General features: G+C 43.5%; 1 pseudogene; it reads left to right on the top strand.

The window, feature by feature from the left end:
- The first annotated feature begins 6,002 nt into the window (after positions 1 to 6,002).
- Positions 6,003 to 6,060, top strand: LOC120362186 (U6 spliceosomal RNA; annotated as a pseudogene).
- The last annotated feature ends 1,890 nt before the right edge of the window (positions 6,061 to 7,950 follow it).

Here is a 7,950-nt window from a genome sequence, read left to right as displayed (position 1 = left end):
TTTAGTCCTAGCACTTTGGGAGGCCTAGGTGGGAGGATCACTTGAATCCAGGAGTTCAAGACCAGCCTGGACAACATAGCAATATATTATCTCTATTTTATTTTTAAGGTAATTTATTAATTAAAATAAAATGTAGTGTGTATATTTGGAGCTTTGTTCACAGATGTCAGGAAAAATTATAAAATGCACCATTACCCATTTGAAAATAGCTTTTAACCTGGTTTCATTGACAAGGTGTCTCTAAGAGAAAGAGTAACAACAAAAAATAAAAGCAAAAGAAAAAAGAAGAAAGAAAGAGTAACAGATACAATTAAAAATTATTTGTTGGCATGCACGGAGAGGGGGGTGATACATAAATACATAAATAAATATTGTTTGTTAACTTTGTATAAGACTTTTTGATATATTTCTCAGGAATTGAGAGAGGGAAAAACACTAATACCCTGGCATTATTTTCTTCACTGAAATGTTTCCATTTATTTTACTTGTTTATTTATTTTTGACCTAGGGTCTTGCTGTCACACCGGCTGGAATGTAGTGGCATGGTCATAGCTCACTACAGCCTTGACCTCCAGGGCTCAAGTGATCCTCCCACCTAAGCCTTCAGAGTAGTTCGTTCTACATGTGCATGCACCACCACATCCAGCTAATTTTTTTTTTTTTTTTTTTTTTTTTTTTGAGATGGAGTTTTGCTCTTGTTGCCCAGGTTGGAGTGCAATGGTACAATCTTGGCTCACTGCAACCTCCACATCCCAGGTTCAAGTGATTCTCCTGCCTCAGCCTCCTGAGGAGCTGGGATTACAGGCATCTGCCACCATGCCCAACTAACTTTTTTTTGTATTTGTAGTAGAGACAGGGTTCCACTATATTGGTCAGACTGGTCTTGAACTTCTGACTTCATGATCTGGCTGCCTTGGCCTCCCAAAGTGCTGGGATTACAGGTGTGAGCCACTGCTCCCGGTCCTCACATCCAGCTAATTTTTAAACTTTTTCATAGAGACAGGGTCTCACCATGTTGTTCAGGCTAGTCCGGAAGTCCTGGGCTCAAGTGATCCTCCCATCTTGGCCATCCAAAGTCCCAGGATTACAGGCATGAGCCATATGTATGGTCAATAAAAGATTTTTAATTTTTTTTATTTTTTTAAAGATGGGGTTTCACCATGTTGGTCAGGCTGGTCTTGAACTCCCGACCTCAGGTGATCCGCCTGCCTGGGCCTCCAAAGTGCTTGGATTACAAGCATGAGCCACCACACCCAGCGCAATAAAAGATTTTCAAGCAAAATTATATTAGGATAAGATTCTGGGAGGAAAAAAGAAATATAAAATTTCCAACTTTATAAAGGTTGTTTATGTATTTTTCAGTGGCTGATAAAATCAAAGTCACTGGAATTTAGATTATAGTGGATAAATATAAATTGGAAAAACAATCTTTTTTATTTTTTATAAAATTATAAAAAATTTTTAATTCTTTTAAAACTTAAAATTTAAAAACTTTTTAAAAATTTGTTTTTTTTTTTTTAAAAAAGATAGAGATGGGGCTTCTCTGTGTTGGCCAGGCCAGTCTCGAACTCCTGACCTCAGGTGTGCTGCCCACCTCGGCCTCCCAGAGTGCTGGGATTATAGACGTGAGCCACCGAGCCTGGCCTAAAAAATTTTTTTCTTTAGAGATGGGGTCTCACTATGTTGCCCAGGCTGGAGTGCAGTGGCTATTCACAGGCCAGCTCCCACTACTGATCAGCACCAGAGTTTTGACCTGCTCCGTTTCCGACCTGGGCCAGTTCACCCCTCCTTAGGCAAGCTGGTGGTCCCCTGCTCCTGGGAGGTCACCATGTTGATGTCGAACTTAGTGTGGACACCCAATTGCCCTAGCGCACTACAGCCCAGAACTCCTGGGCTCAAGCGATCCTCCCACCTCAGCCTCCCAAGTAGCTGGGACTACAGGCACGTGCCATGGCGTCTGGCTTTTTTTTTTTTTTTTTTTTTTAGAGACGGGGTTTCACCATGTTGGCCAGGATGATCTCCATCTCCTGACCTCGTGATCCACCCACCTGGGAACTCCTCTCCCTTAACATCTGCCTGAAATATTTACTGATTTTAAAAATTATTTTTTCAAGATTTCCTACCACCAGGAGCCACTTGATCCACCCAATCAACCTTAGGGTCTCTTCCTTTTCTGGTTCAACAGTGCACCCATCCCTGCCTCAATCTCACCTACCCTTTCCCAAACTCTGTTCCCATCATCCTAAAGCCCAAGAGTCTCTCAACCTGGTTGGAGCTCTGAGCTGCCTATAAACTTGAAAGAATTTGTATACCCATGACTAAGAAGAACTTTTTCTGCCATCATTTAAGTCACTTAATTGAAAAGTGCATTTGTCCCTTGGTATCCAAAAGGGACTGAGTCCAGGAACTCCCTCAAATACCAAAATCTGTGGATGCTCAATTCCCTTATGTAAAATGGCATAGCATTTTGCATATAACCTACATACATCCTCCAATATACTCTAAATCATCTCTAGAGTATTTATAGTACCTGATAGAATGTAAATGCTATGTAAACAGTCATTGTACTGTATTGTTTAGGGAATAATGACAAGGAAAAAAGTCTGTGCATGTTCAGTACAGATTTTTTTTTTTTCTTTTTTGAGACAAGCTCTGGCTCTATCGCCCAGGCTGGAGTGCAGTGGCACAATCTCAGCTCACTGCAACCTCCACCTCCCGGGCTCAAGCCATCCTCCTACCTCAGCCTCCCTGAGTAGCTGGTAGCTGGGCCTACAGGTGTGCACCACCATACCCAGCTAATTTTTGTGGGTTTTTTTTTTTTTTTTTTTTTGTAGAGATGGGTTTTGTCATATTGCCTGGTCTTGAACTCGTAAGTTCAAGCAATCCTCTCCCCTCCATCTCCCAAAGTGCTGTGATTACATGCATGAGCTACCACACCCCGACAGATGCAATTTTTTTGCCATTTTTTTTTTTTTGTCTTTTTTTCTTTCTCCAGTGTCAGTGTTGATCAAATATTTCCAGTCTGCAGTTAGTTGAATCCACCAATGCAGAACCCATGGAAACAGAGATCTGACTGTATTGGGCCTTGAATCATTTAGGTTATCTCCAGAGCAATCCATGTAGCCTCCTGTATCTTTGTCTATGAAAGACCTAAGGCCGAAGGCTGACTTTGACCTCAAGGTGAGTGCCTGAAGGCATCAGGTAATCACAGCCCTCTGGGGTCACACTTGTTTAATACCTCTCAATGGTGCCAAATACTGCAGACAACAGAATGCAATCTCCCAATTTCCCTTTTTGACTGGGACCTTATCTTACTAACCTCAGTTAAGGTCACTTTCCTCATCTCCTTTCTCACTAAACTCGATCACCCCACTTTTCCTCAGCCTCCGGTCTAATCTCTTCTGCCCCTCTCCTCTGCCTTTGCCTTCAAGGTCCTTTAGCCTGGAGTGTTTTCAAGACTCCTTCCATGATTGGCTGCCTCTTTCTCTTTGGGTTTGTTGCAATTTAACAGTAACTGTCAAGATGTAAGATATCTGCCCATGAGCCCATATGAAGAAATATTCATATAGTACTCCATAACATTAAAAGGATGCTTATTGCAGCAATTTTTATTTTTAATTTTTACACAGTCTTGCTCTTTCACCCACGCTGGAGTGGAGTGGTGTGGTCATAGCTCACTGCAGCCTTGAACTCTTGGGCTCAAGTGATCCTTTCACATTATCCTCCCTGGTAGCTGGAACTATAGGTGTGCCACAACTTCTCACTAATTTTTTATTGATTTCTACCTTTTATAGAGATGGGTCTAACTATTTTGCCCATGCTGGTCTCTAACACTTGGCTCAAGAAATCCTCCTGCCTTGGCTTCCCAAAGCACTGGGATCACAGACATGAGCCACCACAATTTCTTTTCTTTTTCTTTTTTCTTTTTTTTTTTTTTTTTGAGAGGGAGTGTCGCTCTTGTTACCCAGGCTGGAGTGCAATGGCGCGATCTCAGCTCACCACAACCTCCGCCTCCTGGGTTCAGGCAATTCTCCTGCCTCAGCCTCCTGAGTAGCTGGGATTACAGGCATGCGCCACCATGCCCAGCTAATTTTTTGTGTCTTTAGTAGAGACGGGGTTTCACCATGTTGACCAGGATGGTCTCAATCTCTTGACCTCGTGATCCACCCGCCTCAGCCTCCCAAAGTGCTGGGATTACAGGCGTGAGCCACCGTGCCCGGCCTCTTTTTTTTTTTTTTTTTTTTTTTTTGAGACAGGGTCTTGCTCTGTTGCACAGGCTGAGGTGCAGTGACACAATCATGGCTCATGGCAGCCTTGATTTCCCGAGGCTCCAGCAATCCTCCGGCCTCAGCCTCCTGTGTAGCTGGGACTGACTATAGGTATGTGTCACAACGCCCAGTTGATTTTTAGATTTTCTTGTAGAGATGGGTGGGGGGTGGGGGGTTCTCACCATGTTGCTCAGGCTGATCTTGAACTCCTGGGCTCAAGTGATTCTCCTGCCTTGGCCTCCCAAAGTGCTTGGATTACAGGTGAAAGCCACCCACCACATCGGCTTTTTTTTTTTTAATAAATAAGGTGTTTCACAATGTTGCCCAGGCTTGTCCCAAATTCCTAGGCTCAAGCAATCTCTTGCCTCCACCTTCTAAAGTGCTGGGATTACAGGCATGAGCCACCACACCCAGCCTCGCCATTTTTTAAGAGAGAAAAAAAAATGTTAAGAATGTAAATACCCTTCAAGAAAGGGATGGTAAAATGATTGTACATATGCAGCCATTAAAAAGAATGAAGTAGATCAGGAAGTCCCGGCAGGGGTAGAGGTCCATGGTACTGACTATTGCATGTAAAAGAAGAAAATCACAGCACGTATAGAGGGTGTAGTCCCATTCATGTAAACACAACAAAGCCACCATGCTTGTGTAGATATATAGAAAAGGTTCCAGAAAGCCTCACACCAACCAAGAGTGGAAGAGTAGGAGAAAGAACAGTTTTTGTTTCCTCTGCTTATTCCTATTTTGTGTGAGCATTTTACAACAACTGTGTATCTATGAAATAATATAAATTTGAGGTAAATTTGAAGGCAAGGAGCTATCTGCAAATTGGTGTCATGCTAGGGAGATACGATCTTCCAAAGAGATACCAGAAGTCTTGAAGCAACCTCCCTGGCACCTGCCTTGAGCTAAGCAGGTAAGATGTGACCCATTGCCTTGTTGCTGGAATTGTCAGTTAGATGCTTATTGTCCATGGCCAGGCACAGAGGCTCATGCCTATAATCCCAGCAGTTTGAAAGGCTGAAGTGGGTGGATCACTTGAGGCCAGGAGTTTGAGACCAGCCTGGTCAACATGGTGAAACCCTATCTCTACTAAAAATACAAAAAATTAACTGGGGTGGTAGTGGGCACCTAAGCTACTTGGGAGGCTGGAAGAGGGTGAGTCAGGAGAACCGCTTGAGCCCAGGAGGCAGAGGTTGCAGTGAGCTGGAGTCGTGCCACCGCACTCCAGCCTAGGTGACAGAGTGAGACTGTTTAAAAAAAAAAAAAAAAAAAAAAAGATGCTTATTATCCAGACCAGGATTACATCTTTTGACCTAAAGCTGTTAGATGGCAGGCAGGCACAGTGGCTCATGCCTGTAATCTCAGCACTTCCGGAGGCTGGGGTGGGCAGATCATCTGAGATCAGAAGTTCAAGACCAGCCTGACCAACAAGGTGAAACCATGTCTCTACTAAAAATACAAAATTAGTCAGGCATGGTGGCGCATGCCTATAATCCCAGCTACTTGGGAGGCTGAGGCAGGAGAATCGCTTGAACTAGGGAAGTGGAGGTTGCAGTGAGCCAAGATCACACCATTGCACTCCAGCCTGGGTAACAAGAGTGAAACTCCATCTCAAAAAAAAAAAAAAAAATTGTTGGATGACACAGGCTGGGCCACCATGGGCATGGATGTTATCGTGGTTAGTGTGTTAGGCCATCCTTGCATTCTTATAAAGAAATACCTTTCTTTCCAGTGCTCGCTTCGGCAGCACATATACTAAAATTGGAACGATACAGAGAAGATTAGCAAGAAATACCTTTCTTTCTTTATAAAGGCTAGGTAATTTGTAATGAAAAAAAGTTTAATTGGCTCATAGTCTGCAGACAGTACAAGATGCATTATGCCAGCATCCATTTCTGGTGAGGGCTTCAGGAAGCTTACTTCCTGAAGTATTATGTTGGTGCAAAAGTAATTGCTGTTTTTGTCATTACTTTTAATATCAATTAAAAGTATTACTTTTGCAGCAACCTAATAAGTACTTACTGGTTGAAGCTGAAGTGGGGAGCAAGTGTCTCACATGATAACAGCAGGAGCAAGAGAGAGAGGAGGGTGGAGAGAGGAAGAGAGGGAGGCTCTGCACACTTTTAAACAACCAAATCTCAAGAGAACTCACTATCTCAAGGACAACACCAAAGGGATGGCACTAAATCATTTATGAGAAATGTCCCCATGGTGCAATCACCTCCCACCAGGCCCCACCTCCAACGCTGGGAATTACAATTCAACATGAGGTTTAGGAAGGACTAGATCCAGACCCTACAATTAGAAATGGTTCATTTTCAGGCCAGGCATGGTGGCTCATGCCTGTTATCCCAGCACTTTGGGAGGCTGAGGCAGGTGGATCACCTGAGGTCAGGAGTTCGAGGCCAGCCTGATCAATATGGAGAAACCCCGTCTCTACTAAAAATACAAAAATCAGTCAGGTGTGGTGGTGCACCTGTAGTCCCAGCTACTCAGGAGTGCTGAGACAGGAGAATCACTTGAACCCAGGAAGTAGAGTTTGCAGTGAGCCAAGATTGCTCCATCACACTCCAGCCTGGGCGACAAAGCAAGACTGTGTCTAAAAAAAAAAAAAAAAGAAATGGTTCATTTCTTCTTGGCAGGGAGTCCCAGCCAAGGCAAAACTTGTTTTCCTTCCCTGGGGCAAGAAAGGGAAATGGGGAGAGTAGCAGGGGCTGGAAGATGAGAAAACAGAAGTGGAAGAATAAATGAATCAGGAGAATAAAGAAGAGAAGAGTGGAACAAAGGGGAGCAGATGGGAGAAGAGAGAAGGGAACGAGATGGGGCAGGGAAGAGCAGAGGAGAGAAGGTAGGAGAGAAAATATGAAGGGAAAGGAAAGGAGGAAATAGAGGAGAGGAGGAGAGGAGAGGGATTCTAATCACAGGAATTTAGGTCCAAGTGGGCACTTGAGAAAGAGGAAGGAAAGAAAGAAAGAAGGCAAGAAAAGAAAGAGAAAAAGAAAGGAAGAGAGATAAAGAATGAAAACTCAATCTGATGGTGACTACGATTTTAATTTCTAAGCCAAGTAGAAGAAGATAAATATACACTATAGGCTGTTTCTGAACAACTGAGAATTGGGAATACCTTGTTTTCCCACCTCTGCCAGTCTAAATATACCAAGGTGTCTACTGCTGCATAACAAATCACCCAAAACTTAGTAGCTTAAAATGACAAACATGTATTATCTCACATAGTTTCAAAGAGTCAGGAATCCAAGGGTTGCTTAGCTAGTAATTCTGGCTCAGAGTTTCTCAGGAGGTTGAAGTCAAGATACAGCCAGGGCTACAGTCATCTGAAGGCTTGACTGGGGCTGGAGAATCAGATGGTTCATCCATGCTTACTACAGGCCTCAGTTCTTTGCCAGCTGGGCCTCTCCATTGGGCTTCTTGAGTATTCTCAGGACATGGCAGTAGACTTCCCCCAGAAGGAGTGACCCAAGAGAGCATGATAGAAGCCACAATGTCTTTTATGACTTAGCCTTGGAAGTCACAGACTATCACTTCTACCCTATTTAATGGGCCACGCTCACCTTTGATACAGTGTGGAAGGCAGCTACAGAAGAACATGAATATCAGAATATGAGGATCATTCAAGGCCATTTTGGAGGCTGGTAATCACACACGGCAGAAGAAAAGATTG

This window comes from Saimiri boliviensis, chromosome 1 (assembly GCF_048565385.1).
Source record: "Saimiri boliviensis isolate mSaiBol1 chromosome 1, mSaiBol1.pri, whole genome shotgun sequence".
Taxonomy (NCBI): Eukaryota; Metazoa; Chordata; class Mammalia; order Primates; family Cebidae; genus Saimiri; species Saimiri boliviensis.
The sequence above is the reverse complement of the archived record's forward strand: the minus strand, read 5'-3'. Positions and strand labels throughout refer to the sequence as shown.